The 24831-nt window shown below is 34.8% G+C and overlaps 1 protein-coding gene and 1 long non-coding RNA gene across 8 annotated transcripts in view; one reads left to right on the top strand and one right to left on the bottom strand.

Annotated features, from left to right (window-relative positions):
* The window catches only part of MEF2C (myocyte enhancer factor 2C), a 182564-nt gene extending 176556 nt beyond the window's left edge, over positions 1–6008 (bottom strand). The window contains exon 1 of one of the 3 annotated variants that reach the window (XM_050795483.1): positions 5818–6008. The gene's annotated coding sequence lies outside the window, so the exon portion shown is untranslated. The remainder of the gene's footprint in view (positions 1–5817) is intronic. The other 2 variants (XM_050795460.1, XM_050795457.1) reach the window with 2 other exon arrangements.
* LOC126957495 (uncharacterized) overlaps positions 1–24831 on the top strand; it is a 75707-nt gene that overhangs the window by 9550 nt on the left and 41326 nt on the right. For 4 of the 5 annotated variants that reach the window (XR_007726792.1, XR_007726789.1, XR_007726788.1 and 1 more), the window contains exon 2: positions 7110–7171. This is a non-coding gene — a long non-coding RNA (uncharacterized LOC126957495). Of the gene's footprint in view, positions 1–7109; positions 7172–10870; positions 11035–24831 lie in introns of all 5 variants that reach the window. The other variant, XR_007726791.1, reaches the window with a different exon arrangement.

Here is a 24831-nt window from a genome sequence, read left to right as displayed (position 1 = left end):
GATAAGTAACTCCCAAACATTTTCATCCTTCAGTGACTACCAGCTGCTGTGAGCCCAGACTCCATGAAACTGGGACTGGCACTGGTCATAGTCACTTGAGGAATGTGGCTTCTCTGTTAAGAGATTCTCAATCAATGCATATGTTCCTTATGACCTCAGTAATCATCTCCATCTGCCAAGCAGTCATAAAGGGCCTGCACAACTTTGCCATCGTTGTCAACAGAGTGATCCATATCTTAGGTCTTTAACCTCTTTTATATTAAGATTTTTAAAAAAATACATTAATCGTGTTTTAGTTCTGTCCTTGTGAATATAAAAAAGCAATAATAAATGATTATTGCTATTGCAAAAGTATTGCTTTAGTTTACAAGTTTTCCTTAAAAATATTGAACTCCCCAACTGTATTTATCCATTCTTTCAATCCATTTATTCACCATACATAACCTAAAGCAGACATACTGTACTAGGATTCAAATATTTTTAATACTGTTTCTTGTTCCAACATTTTCCTGACCTAAACAAATACATTATCATGCTGGCTTATAGTAGTGTGTGTGGAGAATATCTTTCTAAGTTTAAAAATTGTCCCCTCGTTGTATAAAATTAAAAATATTAAATGACCATTCAGTACTTTTTGTCAATTTAGCATTATAGTGCATACTGCAAAATTTAAAGCTTTATGTCATAATATAATTTTGAGAATGAGACTTTTTGTATTATGTTACTAGGGTCCCCAAGTGGAAAAAATATGGCCTGCTGCTCTGGAGTGTATTGCAAAGTGATTTTGTTTTGCCCACTGACTTCACAGGCTAGATACCGTGTCAGTTTTAATTACTTGGAATGCCTACATGGCGAGCTACTTATAGCAATAGGGACAGGGTGGGGCATGTCATTGCAGACAGGAACCCGCCAATAATGGTCCAGATTCCTTTTGAGACTTCCTCACATGAAACAGAGGAAATGTCTTTCATTGGGTATCTAAAACTTCCTTTCCTACCATGTGTACAAAATGGGCAAAAAGACCCATCCATTCATTAGCCTCACAGAGGTTAAGTGACTTGTTTCCAGTCACAAAATTACTTTGCAGTGAAACAAGAGTCTAACTCAAACCTTCCTTTTTTTTTTTTTTTTTTTTTTTTGAGACGGAGTCTCGCTCTGTCGCCCAGGCTGGAGTGCAGTGGCGTGATCTCGGCTCACTGCAAGCTCCGCCTCCGGGGTTCACGCCATTCTCCTGCCTCAGCCTCCTGAGTAGCTGGGACTACAGGCACCCGCCACCGCGCCCGGCTAATTTTTTGTATTTTTAGTAGAGACGGGGTTTCACCGTGGTCTCGATCTCCTGACCTTGTGATCTGCCCGCCTCGGCCTCCCAAAGTGCTGGGATTACAGGCGTGAGCCACCGCGCCCGGCCTAACTCAAACCTTCCTACTTCTGCTCTGGTGCTCTTTGAAGAACACTCTGTAACTCTAATGAGGAAGCCTTTATGATCCTTCAGAAGCAGACAAGGGACGAGTCACTCATTTTCACTAAAACCCCTTTGGGATGCAGGGCAATGATTAAACTTACTTGAAAGTCTTGTGATTTTGCACATTTTCCTTTGACACTCTTATCTTTCAAATTGCTAGAAATGGATGTTATTTACTGACTACTTTGCTTGCAATTGATTTGCATACTGTTACTGCATATTGTTAAATGGTTTGTTGATTAATGACTAATGTTGATTTGGACTAAATGTAATGGAATAAGCAAATATATTTTCAAATTTAGATATACAATTTAGTTGCTAAAAGGTGTTGTTAGTCATAAAAATGTTGATTATTTTAGATCAATCCCTTGCAGGAGAACCCTGGCCACAATTTCCTCCCATATTTTTTTTCAATTTTTAAGCTTTACCCCTTCTCTTTTTCTTATTAATTTGCATGTCTGGGTTTTCAAGCTAACACTTCCTATGAGCAAGTACTGTTCCAAAGCCCAGGACTAAGATAAATTCTTATAAATTCAGAATGTGGTAGATTTCAACTAAACAGTTTCTTTTCTGGAGATCCAGAAGACAAATATTTGGCTTGAATATTAATATTTTCATGACCTTGACTGGATCAATATATTGTACAAATATTATCTACAAATTATATAAATATACAATATTTACTAATATAATTAATACTTTTGGAATTAATATAAGATAGTTATATATACACACAGACAAGCTAGTCAGTTGTTAAGTCAGTTATATGAACTATATAATGTATTATGCACTTAAATATATACATATGCTTATGTGTTAGTATATTTTGTGTTTTTAATTACTTTCAATCTTAAAACCCTATATGCCAACCTATATTTTTGATTTCTACATTTATCTTCTAAATATATATATTACCTTTGATTTTTTTTATTTCTGATATTTCATATACATTCACAAGTATTTCCAGTTTGGAAATCCTTTTAAAAGGTAAAACGAATAAAAAATGTTTGTACCATAGATGTTTTAGTACATTTATAGTCTTTGTATTTTTTAGAACTACATTTTAATATGCTGTGATAAAAATGTGCATTTCTCTAACAAGGTATTGTTTGGTAACTGAAAAGTGTTCTTCAAAGGAATGTAATTCACATTAATTTTCCATGTGATCATTGTTACTTATAGTTTAATAGTCAACATGTTTAAAGTCTAATTAGAAAAAAAAATCACTGGATATTCAGTTGGGAAACAGACCCAAGTCTGTATCTACATAGCCACCTTGGTGACCTTTGGTAAATTTCATTTTTGTTCTTTGATTTCATTTTCTTTGAAAATGAGAAGCTGAAAGCTTTAAAGCTTTCTTCCCATAACTCTGAAATAGTTTATGAGCTTAAAAGAAAATAGGACTAAAAGAAATGTGTGGGCATTATTACCTGGCTGCCCAGTATTTTCATGGACACAGACTTGTAACATACTCTGAAAGTTCCTTTAAGGAAAATAACTCTGTAGATACGAATAGCAAGGGAAAAGAGATCAATAAGAAAAAGAAGGGGAAATGAGTTAATGACAGGGGAGGAGAAGTAGGCAGTAGAAATGATTCCCCACTTATTTGTGTTTTATCTATAGTCTAGTTATTCCTATTTGAAACCTACTGGCACCAGGTATTATCAACAGGGATGAGTAATATGTAATTTTTATCTTTACTGGGTTACATTTGGCACATGGACAGTTGACAGCTGTCAGTCAGGTGGCTGGTCAATGAGGAGATACATATAAAGCTGCCAAAATATTTTGTTGCTTTAAATACTTACAAGTAAATCATTTTAGCTGGAAATTTTGTTGCATTGAAATTAAATAGGCTGATATTTAAAATATAATTAATTGAAGTTAATTACTGGTAGAATCAAGATTTTCCCTATTAATATGTAAGGTTAAATAACATGTTTTTCCAAGTGTCTTTCTGAAACAGGAAAACAATTTTTCTCCACTGTAAATAAGCTGTCTTTAAGATAGGAAGATATCTCGCAAATAATGCTTGAAATGCCTATGTTTTAATGTTAAATATTTAGAGCAGGTGTAAATCAATGCTACTTTAAACTCCAATATTTTATTAAAATAAACCATTCCCATATATTGAGGGAGTTGGCATAGTTTTTTGGGTTTTTTTTTTTTGTGACACGATGTTGAAGATTTATTAGAAAGGACAAACATAGCTACATGGTGGACAAGAATTTACAGCTTCTCATAATGAAAAGAAAAAAATAATGTGATTTTAGATTAAATCTACAATTCAGGCACAGTTAAAATGATAAATTTAGTTATTTTGAAATACTTGAGCTATATCTAACATTATTTCCAGTAGATTCATTTATACTTAGATAATTGACAGAGTCATAAACAATAGTTTGACAGAAGCTTTTGGTTTGCTTATACTTACTGACAATGTAATAATTATAGCCAATGGTAATGCACGTGAAAACTTAACAAATATAATTCTGAAGTTGAAATAAGAACACATGTTGTTCAGTTTTGCAGTAACCATCATCTTTAAAAGTAAATATTGTGATTGTTTAGGAATGTAGCATTTAACAGACTAGAAAAATAAAAGTAAAATTTTCAAGTGCATGAAATACAAACTAATTCTTTAAGAGGCTAATGAAGTTATTCTAAAAATTTAGCGACTACAGTTACTCAGGTGTCTGAATCAATATAATGAAACATAATGAAGCATGACAAAATATATGAAAGTAGCAGCTTAATCGCAATAAATACATATATATTTTTAAATGGTTTAATAATTTGAAATATAACATACATGTAACAATTTATAATAAATAGTATATTTGGGTTTAATGTTTTAAAATATGGGTTCATTAAAATGTTTGTGGATAACATTATGTTTTTAAAATATTAGATATTTTGCTTGGGTGGAGTAGTTCTGATAATTTTTTAAACCACAAATATTTCACAATTTTCAACAGTAATTACGACAGTTTAAAAGAGTGTGTTAGTTATACATTTGTGGCATATCCATGTCGTCATTGATTTAAAATTTATTTCAGATACAGCGGTCATTATTTTTTTTCCACTATACAATCATGTATAAAGGATGTAGATTGAAAGTTATTTATGGGATCATCAGAATAAAACAATTGCCTCATAGTATTAGTAATTTATATTGGTAGGAGTCTTTTCTTTCTTAAGCACCAATTCTACCCCCCACAGCCTAGAAAATTGATTTTATGCATAATAATTTATAACATTCTTGATCAATGTATACTGTTGTTTCTGTTAAATTAATTAGCCCATGTTGCTTGTGAATATGGAATTTGGTTATTAAAATGGTTTCATATGTTTACTATGTATAGGCTCTAGCTTTGAGCTGCTTACTTGCTTAAATAAATGTTTTCAATTTACTATAATACAACAATTTGTAGAAAAATGCTGTGAAGCATAGTTAAAAGAATGAATCCCTGAAATAGAATCACTTTTTAAAAATATGTCCTAACATGTGGTCTCATTTTTTCATGTTTTGCATTAATTAAAATCCTATTCTGAAGAAAATATTTTTGCCTAAACTTTTGAATTCACAAAATAAAAATAAAAAATATATAAATATACTAATTTTGGAAATCAATGATGTAAAAACCTGCTTTAATACTGTCTTATTGTTAATTTCAAAGATTTTTCTCAAAAGACACTCTTTGTAAAGTAATGAGAAAATATTGCCACTTTTAATTATTAAATAATATTTACTATAATACGATTTACTTTTATTTAATTATTAAACATGCAATATATTTTAAATTATTTAATTATACATGCAATATATGTTTTAAAAATGTATTAAAATAAAGTTAATTGCGTATTCTCTCTATTCATGTTCTTGTAGCATGCACACATTTTAAAAAGCCAGTACATGTAATTTTCGAAAACAGTGTGTACCACCATTGCACCTTTTTATTTGGGAGATTTATTAGAAAATAGCTTTTTATTCAGAAAAGATTATGACAGAATTAGATAATTAGATAAAAGAAGACTAAAATATGTGTTAAATCATGTAACATTATAAATGTAATTAACTCTTCATCTTCCAAAGATTGAAAACAGTAATGAAATGAGATCAATATTTAAAAATGGAATCTTTTTTAAAACCTAAAAAAAGAAAAAAAACTAAAAAATTATTATATGCTAACAGCTTTACTTTCACACCAGGCAAATCCACTGTTGAGTGAGTTGGCTCTGATTCCAGTGGTCTCATCAACTTTGTGAACACAGGTACCTCAGTGGTGCCTCTTTCAAGACAACAACATTAACTTTTAGAGATTAAAAAATATATTTTGGCAATTGAAACTCACCAGTGCCTTTCTGCTTCTCCAGGAAGTTGTACCCGTCAGCACCTGCTGAGGGCTTTGTTGTCCAAATCCTGACAGGTAAAAAAATTCCTGTAGAATAAAGCCAGACCAGCTGGCTTTGAAGAGAAACCCCCCAGTTTGGGCTGCGTTTGCCTCTTCTCCTTTTCTATGAAGACCGAGGCTTTGCCCCCTTGATCGTCAAGCCGTGAGATGCGTGATCTCTCTGCACAAGTGTCTGGCAGGCCGAGGTGCACCTGTTTCTGTCACTCTGGAGTAAATTTAGCTGTAAAGGTATCACTGACAACCAGACCTTTGTCAGTGCTGGCGAAAGAACACAGAATTGCTTCCCTCCCCTCCCCCCTCCCGACCCCCTATGCTGCTAGTTCCAATGGAAAATATCCAATCGGAAGTCTATCCAAAAATCATTCCTAAAAAATGAAATTGCTTTCATATGGTATAAAAAAGTAAGTTTCCTCATTTCAAGCAGATTTTAAAATTACATTTCCAAGAATAATCTTGGAACAAGACAAGTTTTCGTTCAATTAATTGTGGCTGGAAACTTTTTAATGGAAACGTAGCACATACTTACTTCATTTCAGGTTATTAAACTGTGTTAAGCATTAAAGTTATTTGCCATTCTTTGCTGCAACTCATTTGTTCTTTTCGATTCTAAGAAATATTAGAAGGTTAAATAACTTATCACATAGGAGGGATTAATCATGCTACCAAAATTAGAATGTGTGTAGTTCTGAGGGACTGGATGTCAAAATTGTATGCTGATAGCACTAAAACCATTGGGAATCTAGGATGCCACTAGAACATGTAAAATGGCAGCTAAGGTCTGTGCAATCCCTTCATGTTTAGAAACTGGCTAAAGCTTGAGTTCTCTTATCTTTTGGTTAAGGTAAGGACATTTATCATTTATGTGAATGTTTTAGACTAATTTCTTTATTAGTGGTTTGAGAAATATTCCTTTTGAGGAAAATAGAGAGGCAAGCAATATTCATTAATATGTCTGACATAAATAAACTAGTTAAGATATATACAGCAATCCAAGGAGTAACATCCTTAGCCAAAGCATTCTGAACTTCTGCCTTAATAATTATGATTTCTTAAGTGGGGTTAAAAAGAGTTGTACGGAGTACCTGTTCTACTATATTATTGCTGTTTACAGGAGTTGGGTGTGATAGAAAAGGAAAGCTGGGTCAAAATAAAAAATGCTTTGTAAAATAAACAAAGTTCCTATTTACTTACTATGTATAAACAGCCACTCACCAAGCCTCATTTCTCCACAGGGCACCACTTTCAGATAAAAACATAGACCTGAATGGCATCATCCAGTATCCAAGGAAACCATGTAAGTACCTCTCTCACTGTGTACTTCTGTTATTCAGATTTTAAAAGCTAGCTGAGTACTGAATAAGTGAGTGTTTTTATTTAGTAATTATAAGGGAGGTACTTTTTAGAAGCCTGCTAAAAAGAAACGGGTTCTTGATCGTTACGTGCGTCATACCAAAACTCTCATGTTTTCATCATATTTCATAAAATTATGTGTTTAGTCCCAATCTCTCCATCAATTCTCATTCTTAGGTACAAAATAGCTACTCAAAGTCCTAATGAACTGGAAGTTTCAAACTTTTCCAAGACCCAAACAATGTTTCAAAGTCCTTGTGCCAGGAGTACTTTCTTAATTGTAGTTAAACTTGTTAAATTTAAAAAATTAAGAAAAAATTCCTTGGAAAATAACGGTTTACTGGTAAACATTTATGGCAATTTATTTGGCTGTAGGCTTGCTTGAAGAGTGAGCAAGTGAGCAAAGAGACAAGATTACATGTTTAAACTGAGAAAAGTATCTTGAAAGTAAGTGTAATGACCAAGATGCAAAAATCTGTTTGGGGATATGGTTGGGAGGTTGGCACATTATTTTATTTCTCCCTTTCCCCAAAACTAATGTACATTTCTGCAGCTAATATCAAGGTTCTAATTCATGTTCAGGAGTTATGAAATCTACTGTGGAAATTTAGTTTCTAAACAACATGCTACTCTGGGGAAAGACATTCCTAAAATATTTGAAATTTCTACTATTTCCTTACTTGGACTTTATTTTTATTTTTATTTTTGTGTTTGTACTATCTACTTTTAAAATTAAATTATTTTCAATATGAAATGATTTTTCGTTATTGTTTACATACCTTTTCACAAAATACTTAACATTTTCTATATACTCATGTAATTATAGACATCGTTTTTCACCTTCTAAATTCACTGTGTGATTTACCTAGTCTTTAAATGCAGACATATTACATTTCATCGAAGGTGGTTTGAGAGTTTTTCATATATATATTTTTTTGCTTTTGTCACTCGTGTGTATTTCTACTTTTCCTCCGCAGTATGGCTCCTTGCTAAGCATAAATGGTAGAGATTATCTCACAGTTTCTCTGAAGAATGAGAGAGATCCTTCATGTTCAATAACTAACTGCAGGAACATTTCACTTTATCACATAATTATGCCAAATTCTATTGTTTATGCATTTGCATATTTCTGCCTTTTAATATATGTTACCTAATGCATCTTTCTAAATTGAGAAAAGTTGTGTCAGACTAAGGAATTCGCTGGAACTTTGGAAGGGCCTCCTCACCCAATAAGAAGAATTGGCTAGGAATTGAATTTTTTATGTAACTTATAAACTTCACAAATGTGGAGGTTGAGGCCAAAAGTGCTACCTTCTAAAGTAGGAATTCCTTGCTGCATAACAAAGGTAGGCTTTTGCTGAGTAAAGTTGGAAGCAGAGAGGGCTTAGAATAGATGTTTATAAAGAAAGATTTGAAGGAGAAGACAAAGTAATGTTATAATTCACTATCCTGAGGAAATGAAATCTTTTGAAATTCATTATCCTTGTAATACAAGGAAAATGAAAATCTATAGTACAGTGCTCATGGCACAATTTTAACTGTTTACATTAAAATATAAATGTTTCCAGAAAAAAATTTAAATTTGACATATTTAATGAAACCTCCTATAACAAAAGGAAAATTGCTATAGAAATAGATTATACATATGTATATATACACATTTATGTATATATTTGAGATTTTCCATTCATCAGTAGTAGCCTCTCTAATGTAGACCAACTTTGTTCAGTAGAACTTTCTGTGATAATGGACATGTTCCATAGTTGCACCATCCAATATGGTACTCACTAGCCATATGTGGCTATTGAGTACTTGAAACATGGCTAGTGCAACAGAGAAACTTAATTTTGAATTTTATTTACATTTAATTAATTTAAATATAAATAGCCCACATGTAACTAGTGGCTACCATATAAACAACCTAGTTCTGGTCTAGATCACTTAGAAATGTGAAGAGAGTCAAATATGTACAGATTTGATATCACTATCAGTTATTATCTGTATATCAACTACCATTGACCATAACTAAAATCATTAATGCCTGAAGAACTGTGCTCCAACATTAATTTAGCAGGAGTTTGAGAAATACTGTCATGTGATAGGCCAAATTGTAAAGAGTACTATTTTGTTTTCATCAGAAATTAAATACCCTCTTGCAGAGATTTTCTATTTCCTTTGATATTCTGTCATACAATATAATTTTTTATGTTTACTTTAATATTTGAGTTATCATTACAGTAGGATTTCTTTATGATACTTTCTCAGAGATGAATGTTTTTCATATGGTCGATAGGAGTACATCATAAAATTGCTTTATAAGCCTGGGATAGCAACTTTTAAAATGGCCCATTGTAAACAAGACTACATGAAAAAGATAAATACACTAATGAAAATTCTAGCTATAGGGACAAATATTTTTTAAAGTTTAATTATAATTGGCAGGGCATAGTGGCTCATGACTATAATCCCAGCACTTTGGGAGGCCAAGGTGAGTGGATCATCTGAGGTCAGTAGTTCAAGACCAGCCTGACCAATATTGGTGAAACCCTAGCTCTACTGAAAATACAAAATTAGCTGGGCGTGGTGGCAGGCGTCTGTAATCGCAGCTGCTTGGGACGCTGAGGCAAGAATATCGCTTGAACCTGGGAGGTGGAGGTTCCAGTGAGCTGAGACCATGCCATTGTACTCTAGCCTGGGCACCAAGAGTAAAACTCCATCTAAAAAAAAAAAAAAGAAAGAAAGAAAGAAAAGAAAACGAAGAAGTTTTGTTACCATTTCTACAATACAACTTGGCAAATAATTCCAAAAATGTAATCGGTCTCAAAAAGTGCTCCCTAGCCTTGTTTCTCCAAAAGCTGATTCTCCTCCAAAGCACACATCAGAGTTTAAATCTCTCATGAACTTTTCAGGCATTTAGTGAAATTGATCATTAGCATTTGTGATGATACTTTTATAATAATGCTAGGCAGTAATATTATAGATGGGATAATTGACTGTAAAATAATATTGAAAATTTTAAATTTGTATAGCTTTTAAAAGTCAGTAAATTCATATCTTGAATGCTGATTATTTGTAGGACATTGAACCCTAGAGACTCTGGGAAATACTTTTTTAAATGGGAGACATCCATCCTTTTAGGAACTCCATTTATTAGACCTGGGCATGTTATTTTGGAAGGATTGGATTCAGATGAGCGTGAGAGAAGAGACTTCCTTTGGCAGAACCTTGGACAAGCTACTCAGTGTTCCTTCTGCAGCAAAACAGTAGGATTCTGGATAAAACATACTTTCTAATGAATTATTTGACTTCAGAAAACTTTTTTAACTTCTCTAGAGATCCCTTTCCCTTGCCTTAGAATGAAAAAATTAAAAAGCATTAGGTGCTGTTGAAGAGCAATAAACAAACAGGAAAAGTGGGATGGACAGTTGAATTGTATGGGTTGTATTTATTTGCAAAGATACTGTTGGAAGTATAGCAGTCACATGCTTTATTAGACTGCTCCTAAACCAAGCCTTATTTGAAACAAACAAGGAGAACCAACAACCACATTTGTAGACCCAGTTTTTTGGTGTCCTATTTTTTTTCCTTTTGGTATCTTCAGTTAAGTAGCCAACTGCTTTCATATTCCCTGATCTGTTTTCAGAAAAAGGGCCCACCCTTGCTCAGAAACCAGTGTTCTGTGTGGAGAAAACAAGGTTCTCCATGGAGAGAATCCTACAAATCTCTGATATCTGCATGTTTGAGAAACTACCTTCATTCAGACACATGGACTGTAACTTCTGAGTCCTTAACCATCACCTCAAATTAGTATGTATTTGTCTACTTTGAAGTGTATTTAACTTTTTGTTATGAAAATTAAGAATATATTAGAAAAGTAGAGGGAAAACGGTAATGAAATTTTATATAACCATACCTACCTTTGACAGCTATCATCTCATGGGTCAGCTTGTTTCATAATTGTTGTTTCCACTTTCCACTTCCACCTCAAATTATTTTGAAGCAAATCCCAGACATGACATCATTTTATCTGGTAACATTTCAGTCTTTATCTTTAAAAGATTAAGATTTTTTTAAACTTAAAAATGAACCACATCTAGAAAATTAACCACACTTAAAAAGTCAACATTTTCTTACTATTCTCAAATATACAAAACCAATATTCAACATTTTCTGGTTGTCTTCTAAAGTTTTGTATTCTTTACTATTTGAAGCAGAATACAAATAAGGTCCATACATTGTAATTGGTTAATATGTCTCCTCTTTTAATCTATAGGTTTATGTTTATTTTTCCTTGTTTCTTAAGAAACTGGATTGTTTGTGCTGTAGCGCTTTCCATAGTCTGCTTTTGCTGATGCATTGCTGCAGAGTCATTTAATGAGCTCCTCAGCCCTGTTTCTTACCTGTTAATGGGTAGTGAAGACTTGATCAAATTCATTTAGGGGATGAGGGGCAAGACTACTGGCTCTTTCTCTTTTTGTGATGTTAGCAGTTGGTGTTGATCATTGCCTATGTCTATTTATTCATTAGAGCTTGAAAATGGCAATATAACTGTCATTTCTGGTTTATTTATTGAGTGGAATGCTTCTATAAAGATAAACTAGTTTGCTAGAGTTTCAATTTTTATAAGAAAATCAGGATGGATGCTTGATTCTCTCCCTTTATCAGTTCTTAATATAGTGTGTGGTTCTTTAACATCCTCTAAAGTTTACCAATGGTTTTAAAAATTTCATTATGAACATTAATATGCTTCAAGCTATTGCAGTTATCATACTTATGAATGCCCAGTTTGCCACATCTCTGAGTACTCAAAGTTTATCTCAGTTGGTTCCTCTGTGTTTTTGAAAGAACCTCCAGTTTTTGAGAGCTTCCAGGATAATTGATGTGACCAAATATAACAGGCTCATCTTTAACATTTCCTTTCCAAACCTGGAATCAGGCAATTATCCAAGAAATTCTAGTTCTATTTTTTTTTTTTTTTGGTCTTGGAACTAGTACTTGAAAACTGTAATCTTGAAATTAGTGAGCTCATTGCTACTGACTTTGTCCTTAATATAGGCCCTTTCAAAGGAAAAAGCTCGAAAAAATCTGTGTGTGTGTGTGTGTGTTTAATTTTAAGATTAAATACATCAGGAGCTCACGCTAATACTTCCTATTAATATACAGACCAACAGGTTTTAAATTTAGTCACATAAATCTAGTATCATATCAATGTCCTTTCTCCCCAACTGACCATCCTACAATCTTAATTCTTAATGATACTAGCGTACTTATTTGCTTATGCTACAATACACTTACAACAGGCTCAGAATAATAATACCAAGACTACTATCATCAGTAGTGATGGACACATCCTATGTACACCCTGTGTACAGCCCCCTTCTTCTCTTTCAAGATGTATGTCTTACTGAGGTTTTAAGTCATGTAGAATTGTTTCTTTTGGTGTGATTATGCCACCAGCTAGATATAGATAGATTCACTTGGCTCTTTTTGCTTTCAATTTTTTGGGATTAAAATGTTAGCTAGGAGACACCAGAGCAGTGCATAGTCTTCCTCATTTCTCACTACTGAGGTTCTACCTAATTGCATATAAATTAAGAGATTTTCCATTCTGGCTGGTGAGAAAAGGCCTATTTCCAACCCTAGGAAGGTGCCAGGTACTGTTCTCTATATAATTATTTCAGATGCTTCTTTCCCCAGCCTTGGGTAGCTTCCTCATGCACATATCCAGATCTCTGTGACTCTCTGCAGATTTCAAGGGACTGTTGTCTGTACACCTGCTCTCTCCTGAACTCTGTCCTGTAAGCTTTAGCCACTTTATTATCCCATACCTTCAGCTCTGTTTCCTCAACTCGTGGAGTTTGCCTCCCTTGAGTTAGTTGCCCCTCCTGTGCCACTGCTAAGAAACCTTCACGGTCTTAAGCCAGAGCCATCATAGGATTCACCTCCCTCAGGGATCAACATCCTTTGTGGTCTGATAGCTCATGTCTTGACAGCCATTGTTTCGTATATTTTGTCGGGGTTTATTTTTGGTTGTTTTAGGAAGCAGGGCACATCCAGTCCCTTTCAGTCCATCTTGGCTAGAAATGGAAGTCTCCCCAGTTGTTTCTTAAAAAGTTCAGCTATAGCTTGTTAATCCAAACAGCTTCTTAATATGATGCTCAATATTTAAATTAAATTTAAAATATTCTGATTGATGTGTGTTTGTCTGTGTGTAGGAAATCTTTCTGAAATACTGCTGTAGTCTTAAAACTGCCAGTGCCACTTCACGACCTCTTCTTGGCATATTTCCTCCCAACTAGGTTTCCCCCGACAGATGAGTCCTTTTTTATTTTCTGCCACTTAGAGGCAATTTTTTGGTTCACTCATTCATTTCTTTAACAGACATTTTTTGATTACTCATTATGTGTCATATGAAGTGTTGAGAATACAGTGGTGAATAAAACACCACTCATTCCCTTAAAAATGTTGCAATTTTATTTATTTATTGTTATTTATTTATTATTATTATACTTTAAGTTCTAGAGTACATGTGCATAACGTGCAGGTTTGTTACATATGTATACTTTTGCCATGTTGGTGTGCTGCACCCATCAACTCGTCAGCACCCATCAACTCGTCAGCACCCATCAACTCGTCATTTACATCAGGTATAACTCCCAATGCAATCCCTCCCTCCTCCCCCCTCCCCATGATAGGCCCCGGTGTGTGATGTTCCCCTTCCCGAGTCCAAGTGATCTCATTGTTCAGTTCCCACCTATGAGTGAGAACAGCAAAAGCCAAAATTGGCAATTTTATTTTCATACAGAAACTTGAACATGAATGTTCACGGCAACTTTATTTGTAATAGCCCCAAACTGGAAATGACCAGATGCCCATCAATGGGTGAATGGTTGGACAGAATGTGATATAAGCTTGCTATAGACTGCAACAATAAAGACTAGAAAACTTTTATTACGGGTAACAACTTGGATGAACCTCAAGGAAATTGTGCTGAGTGAAAAAAAAAACCTGTCTTAAAAAGATACATTATTGAATGATTTCATTTATACAACCTTCATGAAATAAAATCATCATGGAGAAAGATTAGTGGTAGCCAGGGATTAGGGAGGGAAAGGGGAGAGGGTGGGGTGTGCATAAAGTGGTAGCGCTAGGGAGTCTTATGGTGATGGTATAGTTAAGTGTCTTGATTGTGCTAGTGGTTACTCAAAGCTACACATGAGATACAATGACATAGAGCTATACACACATACACAAACAAAAATAAGTGTATGTACAGTTGGTGAAATATCTGTGGATTCTATGAAAAGCTCCATGGATTGTCAGTTTCCTGGTTTTGTAGTTTTGCATGATGTTAACATTGAGAATGGGGACTGGATGAAGGGTGCACAGGACCTTCTTGTACATTTCTTTGCACATTTTTTGTGAATTTTTAATTATTTTAAAATAAAAAATTAAAAAATATCTTGCAATTTTGTGGAGGGTACAAAGAACTAAATAGCCAATTATAATAGCCAATTGTATACTACCTTTCACTGAAAATTTTTATTAATTTTTATTTTCTGAAATAAGAACTGGTTGTTCGCTAAATCCTTTAAAACTTATTCTGAGAAAACATTCCAGTGTATGTCAGTAGTATAGTTGACAGAGTATGTCTCTGTCATCTTCTGTCATCATCTTGTGGTGACTATGTAGTCCAGATTTTTATTATGGCCATGGTCTTTTTTTTGGCTATCTCTGTCTCTATAGCTGAGAAAAACATTAGTTATTTCTTGTGCTTATTTCAGTAAAGGGGAAGTAATACATACATATGGAGGAATACCTTGTTCCCATTCCCAAGTCCTAAGACGTCTCTACTACTCTCATCCCTTAAAGCTTCCCTGTCAGGTCATGCTTCTATTCGCAGGACATGTATTAGCAGTAATGCACTAGCAAAATGGTTGTGTTGATTCTCCTCTACCCCAACTAAAGTAATGTGCCCTCCTTTTACAGCCTCAGTAAAATACCTTAACCATACAAGGCAAACATTTTATAAGAATGAGCATGTATTACTACAAAGCAACAGGAGGCTCATGTTCTCACAACATGTTCAAAATGTAAGCACAAAGACCCACTCCAGATTTAAATATCAATGAGTTTTGGAATACACACAGCTTTGGCTCATTTCTGGCCCTCTTCTGCCATCAGCATGTATCAGCCAAAGCTTTACTCTGACCCATTTAGAAATAGCCTTTGTATGTGAAGATGAACGCATAGTTGTAGTGGGTTTTTTACATAGTCACTTATTACTATAGCTTATTTTAATTTAGTGACAGATTGTCATATATTTTGAGTTTTCTCAAGTTATAAAAGTTTTTTTTTTCTTTCTTGGAACTAAGTAGAATATATATTATTTCTGATATGTTGAGGGAAACTTATATTTTGGTTTTGTTCATATTATTAGAAAAGTTACTCAATATGAATTTGTGCTCTTGTGACATTGTGACAACTCAGTCATCCTAGAATTATTAGGCTCTTTCTAAATTTCACAAATCCTTGAATAGGTGAACAAATCCTTGAATAGGTGAATTATTAGGCTCTTTCTAAATTTCACAAATCCTTGAATAGGCTGGAAATACTTTATTTTTTTAATTTTTTCCCCCCAAACTCACCCCCTCTTCTCAGTGTCAGGAAAACCTCCTTGGAGTTACTACTGGACTAGGTGTCTGACTCTGTGCCTATGTGGGTTGCTGGAATATTTACCAGGCAGAAAACATTCTTGGAGTTTTTAATTTGATCTATCTCCTTGAAATAAAAATCACAAAAGTTGTGTATAGGTACCACTGGTTTGTGTCCTTTACCTTGAAGAGTATAACAGACAATTTGAAATTACCTAGGTTTACTCTGTGAAAGTCATCAATTAGTTCTGTCTTTGGCCTCATGCTTCTTTTTAAAAAATTGATGAATTCATTGGGTCTTGGGCCATTCATTTTGAATTTTGCTAATATAGTCATAATGTACTTTACATTTAACAGGTGATTTATGGTTGATTCAATCCCAAGACTTCCTCATTTTTTGTTGTAGTCAGTTGTGTACTACTTTTCATTTAAAATGTTTATTAATTTTGATTTTCTGAAATGAAACCCAGTTTTGTGCTAAATCTTTTAAAATCATTCTAAGAAAACAGTCAAGTTTATGTATACTTGACTTAGAATATTTCTGATAGTTTGTGGTGACTCTGTGGTCCTGATTTTTATATGGCCATGATCTTTTCTGTGTCCTAGCCTTCTCATATCTCTCTCTATTGCTGAAAAAATTATTAGTTATTCCTTGTTGTTAATTATTTCTTTAAAATACAGTTGTAAGGATTCTCAAAGTTACATAACGTTCCCCAAATTCTATACTTTTTCTTTGACTTTATGATTGTACCAGTGTTAAAATGGATATACACAACCATCCTATTAAAAATATTACAAGCATTTTTGGAAGCAGTATAGTTTCCATAGATTTGGAAAGCCACTGAAAAGGATTTTTTTTTTTTTTTTTTTTGGACAGAGTCTCGCACTGTTGCCTGGGCTGGAGTGCAATGGCGTCATCTCATCTCACGGCAACCTCTACCTCGCAGGTTCAAGCGATTCTCCTTGCCTCAGCCTCCCAAGTAGCTGGGATTACAGGCACCTGCCACCATGCCCGGCTAATTTTTTTTGTATTTTTAGTGGAGATGGGGTTTCACGATGTTGGCCAGACTGTGAAGAAGTATTTCTTTTAAAGTTGCCTAAATATTCTTGAATGGTTGATTTTGGAACAAGACTTGCATAGCCACCACTATAATCCCTCCAGTTTATAAAGAGAAGGCATTTGCCCCATCTTCCTTGCCTCCTCTGCTTCTGCCTGAACAAAAGTGTGCTGAATCTACTTCCACCTGCAGCAAACCTATCAGTCCCTGGACCAAACTCAACAATAGGAAGCATATTTGGAGCCTTTGACTCTCTTTTCTTCTTTGGGTACATATAGTGGCCCTGCTACTACTGCTGGGCTCCCGTGTTACTGCTCATTCTGAGCTGGAATCTGTGCAGTTCACTAGATCTGGGAGGCCATGATTCCGAATTATATCTCAGGGGCCAGTGTGCTCTATAGACATGGAAATTGTCCCCTTCTGTCTACGCGGGACTAAGCCTCTGCTAAGTTTCCTTGGATCTTTGGATGCTGTCACTATGCTCTAATTCCACTCTGTGGTGTTTCATGAAATAGGATCAGATCTGATGATGACCACCATCTGCCTGATATCTAAGTATTCCTGATAGTTACTGCTACTTCTGCCTGATATGATGCCCAATTACTTACAGCTGCTTGCATGACTTCAGCGCTCTTTCTGCCCTTTGAATATAGTGCCTTTCTGTCTTACGGATCTGTGTATGTCAGTTGTGAATAGTTTCTGCAGTATATTTGTGATCCCAAATGTGTGTCCTGGCTAGTATTGCTAAACGTCCCTTGTGCTTCACACCTGTATCAGAGAGAAGGGCCTCAGACATAATGAGTCTTTCCAGACTCTGAAGGGTGGCATCTCACTGATTGCACCACAGTATGAGGCTCATTCACACTCTTGTCTCTCCATAGCTCTTCTTGGTTCCAAAAAGCTATCTTGGTAGCTCACGATAATAAAATCATCAAAATAAGGATTAAAACAAAGGGACGTAATAAAAAGGGGGTAGGATAAAACTAAACCAGAAAACAAGGACCCTCCCTCAAAGATCCTGCAGTTGAATAACTTGAATTTTAGGCTCACCTTTCTGCCAACTGGAGCAAAAGAGAGGCATAGAAATGATGCCACCTACTATCAGATGAGAGTGGGGCAGGAGATTCCAGTTCATCAGGAGAAACGTTTATGTTTCTCCTAGCTTTGGGGAAGCATGTGTTGAGTAGTTCATTATTTTTATATCAGATAATCATATTAAAATGCCAGCATGATATACTTCAAAAATTATTATTCTTCACAATGCCTTTAGACATGCACTAATCCAAGAGAAATATGATGTGAGTCACATATATAATTTAAAATTTTCTAGTATCCTCAGTAAAAAGTAGAAAGATATATGTGAAAATAATTTAATAATATATGCATTCTAGTCAATATACCCCCAAATCTTATTATATAACAGGTGATCAATATAAAACTATTGACATATTTTACATTATTTAGAAAATAAGTCTTTGGTCTGGGCATAGTGGCTCATGCCTGTAATCCCAGCACTTCGGGAGGCCAAATTGGGTGGATCACGAGGTCAGGAGATCAAGATCATCCTGGCTAACACAGTGAAACCCCGTCTCTACTAAAAATACAAAAAAAAAAAAAAAAAAAAAAAAAAAGATAAAAGAAAAATTAGCTGGGTGTGGTGGCACGTGCCTGTAGTCCCAGTTAGTCGGGAGAGTGAGGCAGGGGAATCATCTGAACCCGGGAGGCGGAGGTTGCAGTGTGCCGAGATTGTGCCACTTCACTCCAGCCTGGGCAACAGAGCGAGACCTTTGAAGTGCAGTGTGTATTTTACACCAATGGCACAACTCAGTTTGTGAAAGTTACATTTCAAGTACTCAATAGTCACATATGGTCAGGGGCTACTGTATTGCACAGTATGGCCTTAGACAATGGGGTAAGTGGTGCAACAGTAGGAGGGCAACTCCTGATAGTTAAAATATTCTTGTGATACTTTCAGTCTTGAGATTCCTCAGCTACAATTACCATCAGGAACCTTGAAAGGAAATTTCTTCAGTGTTCTTCATACTGAATGGCCATTAATTCAGAAGGTATAATTATTTTATGTCACCAAACTAACTTGATGAGATGAACAAACAGATTGCTGTTTTTAAGAAAGTGACTTACTCTGGAAACCTCTGGACCTTTACTTTCAATGCCCTCATCACTAGTGAATTCACTAATTTGTGTAATCTGGGAAATTATCTTGAACTATTTTTAATGGCACCTACTTCCTTAAGACTTCCATGATTTCACCTGCTTTCTTTCCTGAGGCTTCTAAGGGAGTCAGTTTGTAATTTTTTAGTGATATTCATGACTTTGTGCTTGGCATGCAGTTACTTGTTAATTTCTTTTTTAGCTTCTTGTTGAGAACTGAGACTTGTTGGCTGTCCTCCTCCCTTTTAGTGCCTTGCATGGTGTAAAGTGTAGTCGGTAACGTTTGCTGAATGCACATGTATGTACCTTCTCTGATTTAAGGTCTGGAAGGCAGCACGTGGTTTTCTTTTTTAATATATCCTTTCATATATTTTTAGCTGCTAGCATGGTTTGGTTTATTCAGTTGGTGCTTAATAAATTATTGCCAGCTGGACTCACAACTTATAATTAGCCTCCCAAGTCTTAGTCCCCAACTATATTCATCAAGTTGTTAAATTACATATTTGAAAAAAAATCAGCATTTTCATTTAGAGGAACAAATACAAACAAATATATCTACCAACCCACCTTGCTGGTTCTATGAAACCTGACTCTATGAAAAAAAAATGAAAAAATTAACTAAGAGAGTACTACTACTTTTAGTTAAATGCCAATGAAATATAATATATGGTTGTCAGAAGAAAAAATATAAATATTGCTGTAATTCATAAAAATTATGATAAAATAATCTAGTTCATGGATATTTGAATCATTCAATTATTTCATTCAACAAACTGAACACCTATTATGATTAAGACATTGTATTGGGCACAGGGGATTAAAAAAAGATAAGTTTGACCCTCAGGTTGCTCACATTTTAGTTGGAAAGTCAGATCATGCCAAAGAATTCTCTAAAACATTTTAAGTTTAGAGCAAGCTACTAATGGGAGAAAGGCTCAGCGAAGTCTATCTTTTTTATTATGTTTTCCTTATATGATGATGGCTAATAAGTATTTGGGGAATAAATGTGTAGATAGTGGTCTGTTTAAAAGAAGTTATATTATTTGGCATTTGTTACATTTTATTTATTTTCTTGATTGATTAATTGTAGTTAAATTACCTTAGCATGCAAGAACAGATTTTATAGATTTTGACATATGATTAAGCAGCTTAAAGCATAACGAATGTGGTTTTAGTGGCATGCTATGTATTAAGGCATAAAATTTAAACACACACTTCATCAGGATTTTTTGCAGTTACAGTGAATCAGACAGATTCAGATACTGGAACTCCCCCCAACTCCTGTGTTAGGGAGGGGCAGGAATTTTATAATTGAGATTATTTTACAAGAGTGTCCTGATATAACTGATTGCTTTAGTGATGTGCCTTGAAAGTTCAAATTCAAGGTGTGCACTTAGTTCAGTCAGCTTATCCTGAATGTTTAAATAAGAAATACTATTTCTGGGTATTCTGAATAACTCGTGGTACATTTATTCCTAATAGTGAGCATTTGGACTAATGATGGATTACTAATGAGCATGTAAATGTACCACCTGATTACATTAATATATGATCTTCCATGACGAGGTCTGAAATGAACATTTCTAATATGTATTTCTTTTCCCCAAATGGCACTGTGGTGTATACTGAGGAGGACTGAGACAAGGGTGTTTTTCTTAAGAGCCACTGATTTAGTCAATTATCAAAAATCACATTATAATAAATGCTGTTCTAAGAATTTTGATTAACCTTTAAATAAATGTTACTTTGGAAAAAGACCTGCCAAACGTGTTAATGATAAATTGTGAAGTGGTAGTAATTGCAAGTATGGCTTTATAGATAATATAGTTAATTGATACCACCCTCTCAAGCATATACAGCACATCAGCTGCTACGAGCCTGGGTGATAGTAATGGTGTCTATGGCATTTATGATGCACTGAGGATGACATGAGTAAAATGAAAACTTAAAGTGCTTACCAGGGTCGTTGTTTCATGGACATCTGATGCCCATGGTCAAGTGAATTTTTAATGACACATAGTCACTACACACCTTTCAGCCTTCTGGAGAGGTAAGTGTACATTGATCTGCCCTAATTAGCCTTGCAGAGTACTTCAGACATCCCGGCAGGAACACTATTATTTAATAAAATAGGAGCTGTTTTTTTCACAAGCTCAGCACTTGCTCCTTGGATAGCTATATTGTGTTTTTGCTCTTCTCTCTTTTTTTTAAAACTCATATCTCGTGTCCATGTTCATCTTTGTCTTTGACAATGTAGTATTAATGCAGCTGCATGAAAAAGTAAGCAAAATTAAGGAATTAATCTGATTATGAAGGTTCATTACTATTGTAAGAACCCATAGAGCACACATCCATTCCTTCTCTAATGTATAGGGTGCTGACTGCATAAAATTGCATGGAAAGACATTAAGGATATGCAGACAATTCTGTTGAGGTATGCAGTGGGATGCTTTTATGTTTGGTGATAAAGGTGGCTCTGGAATATCTGATTTCATAAAAAAAAATGTTAGCCAGACAGTTTGTACTGGTTGTAGACTGGAACATTTATCTAAGGACATCTGCTTTTATTTTATTTTTGTTTTTTAGATTCTAATTTTTATCTGGGTTTAGGGTCTATAACAAAGAATACTGAGTTTGCTCATCTTTGGAGCAAATCAAGTCTTATTTATAATTTGCTCATAGTATTTGGTGGTAGAGGAATTTCTAATGTAGATGTTTGTTATAATTATGAAGTTAGTTCCAAATGTAATACAGAACAGATGGTGTTAAATCCCATCCCAGGGTTAAAGTCTACAGCCAGAACTTCTTATCACTTGGTTGACATGATTCACTGATTACTGGATGTATAATATTTGCTCTTAAGAGAATGCAACAAGAATGAGTCTTTGTCAAATTCTTGGTTTGACCATTAATGAGACTATCTGGAGTTGCCCTTGTCTACAGGGAAACCAGCCACCTCTTTCTGCTGTTTCATGGCCACAGTTGGCTATTGGCTCTGCAAATGTCCTTGTTACCTGCTTACTGATACCTGTAGTTGCATGATTAGAGATTACAACGCTTGGATTTTTCAAACATCCCTAGAATTGATAATACTTTGATTAAGTCAGGTTATTAGAACTCGGTGTGAATAGGTGGATTAGCTCTTTCTGGAGAACAGATTTTGAGAGTGAAGGGGCAGAGAAATGTGAAGACACTGAGTCACTAGAGAGTGAGAGGGACTTCCTTGTTGGAATGAGGGAGATAGCGGGGACATGATGAAAGACACTGAATGAGGAAGTTTAGAACAGCATAGGACAACCTTTACTTTATTTTTTAAAAATTTATTTTTTCGTTTTTTTTGTTTTTTTTTTTACTTTAAGTTCTGGGATACATGTGCAGAGCGTGCAGACTTGTTACAGAGGTATTAATGTGCCATGGTGGTTTGCTGCACCTATCAACCCATCATCTAGGTTTTAAGCCCCACATGCATTAGATATTTGTCTTAATGCTCTCCCCCTCCTTGCCCCCCACCCCTTGACAAGCCTTGGTGTGTGATGTTTCCCTCCTTGTGTCCATGTGTTCTCATTGTTCAACTCCTACTTATGAGTGAGAACATGCAGTGTTTGGTTTTCTGTTCCTATGTTAGTTTGCTGAGATTGATGGCTTCCAGGTTCATCCATGTCCCTGCAAAGGAAGTGAAATCATTTTCTTTTTTTATGACTGCATAGTATTCCATGGTGTATATGTGCCACATTTTCTTTATCCAGTCTATCATTGATGGGCATTTGGGTTAGTTTCAAGTCTTTGCTATTGTAAATAGTAAAGCTTTATTTTCTTTACAACATGCAAAATCCTCTAAAAATGTCAGGCTTTCTGAATAGAGTTTTAATCCACCTTTAAAACATTGTGGTTGAAAACAATTTGGTTTCAATTATATTTAGAAATAAAATTTATAGTTTAATTGTTATCTGATATTTTAATTAAATTCCCTAGTTCATTTATTCATGAAACATTTATCGAGTCATTGTATGTGGTAAATAGTGTGTTGGATGCTGAGGAAAAAGGCATGCTTCCCATCTATACTGTTTCATCAGTCACTATGCCATTGCCTGCAGGTAACAGAAAATACAAATCCAAATGGCTTCAATAATAAAAATATATGTTAGCTCACTTCACTGAAAGTTCAGAGATGTGGTGGAATCCAGGGTCATTTGAATCCAGTAGTTTGGGCTTCATTTTCCTTCCATTGTTTGCCCTCTCTGTGGACCAGCTTCATCGGTGGCTATCAGCCAGATAGTTACCAAGTGAAAGGGACTTTTTAGAAGAGCTACAAAAGCTTCCCCAGAAGCTTCAAAGAAGCAAGCCTCTTCTTGGAATTTATTAGCCCAAGAGATCAGGATTAAACAGGCACTACAGAAATGGTGGATGAAGTTATGTATTGGTTCAATGAGCACTGATGAGGGAAGGACATTCATTCCAGACTAGTTAGTGCATGTGGGAGATTAAGGGAAGGATTCCTTGAAGAGGTTCTGTCCACACTGAATCCAAGAGGATGATCAAGAAAGAGGTTGGAAGGGCATTGTAGGGAGAGAGGGCATTATATGCAAAGATGAAGAAGTGAGAGGGCACAGTGCATAAAAGCAGCTACCCTTGCTCACATTCTTTAGGTCTCAGCTACACCTTATCTGCCTTAGGTTTAACAGAGCCTTTATATGGTCTCACAACTTCCTGTACTTACCCCATTTTTTTTTTTTTTAAGAGATGAGATATTATTCTGCCACCCAGGCTGGAGTGCAGTGATGTGATTATAGCACACTGCAGACTCGAACTCCTGGGCTCATGTGACTTATCCCATCTCACCACACTCCATTGTTATTCATTCAACTTTCTGTTCTCTACTAGACCCTGAAAGGGGTCATGTCTGTGTAATTGTCCTCTATACCTGGTGCCTGGTCCAGTGCCTGGAACATAGTAGATGGTAGTAAGTGTTCATGAAATGTGTAAGTGAGTGAGTGGTTTATTATTATTTTAATAATTGACGGCATTTGGATCTGCTTGTTCCTACACTGGTAAGAATAATAGCTTCCATGGCCCTGATAAGACTTCTCATAAAATAGTCTTAAAATGTGAGCATTAAAACTGAGACTTGTGGATTCTGAGTTCTGAGAAGTTTTTGACTCTGATATGACCAAATGTTTTGAATAGAATTTTCTTGAACATAATTATATGTTTTCATATAATGTGCAATTCCAGAGCTGGAAGAGACCTTAACAGTCATCAAAAGTCTTATTTGTTGGATGAATCTTTGTGTCTTAGAGGACTGTGTTTGCTCACTACATTCTTTGAAAGATTAATCTCATATGCATAAAGCCCCAGGTTAGGTGACTTTGATATTTCTTCTAGTTTTATGATTTTTGAAAATTTAAATTAAATGATTAATAGATTATTTTATTGATATTAGTCAGAAATTAATTTTATGTCTGTCCTGTTATATGTGATGTGCCAATCACAGTCCATGGGAGTTGGGACAAGATTTTGCTAGATACCACTACCATGCATTTTTCACTTGAAGTTTTAAATAAGCATCCTATATTGAAATGAATTAATGAAAAGATATTTTTGGATAGAGTTGTATAATAGTACCCGCTGCTCATTATCATCAGTATTGTAATTTGCAAATATAAAACATAACAAATATTGAAAGTCTAAAATGTTTAACTTGAAGAAAAAGAATATAATAG

Source organism: Macaca thibetana, chromosome 6 (assembly GCF_024542745.1).
Source record: "Macaca thibetana thibetana isolate TM-01 chromosome 6, ASM2454274v1, whole genome shotgun sequence".
Taxonomy (NCBI): Eukaryota; Metazoa; Chordata; class Mammalia; order Primates; family Cercopithecidae; genus Macaca; species Macaca thibetana.
Note: the sequence above shows the minus strand (reverse complement) of the source record. Positions and strands in the feature narration are given on the sequence as shown.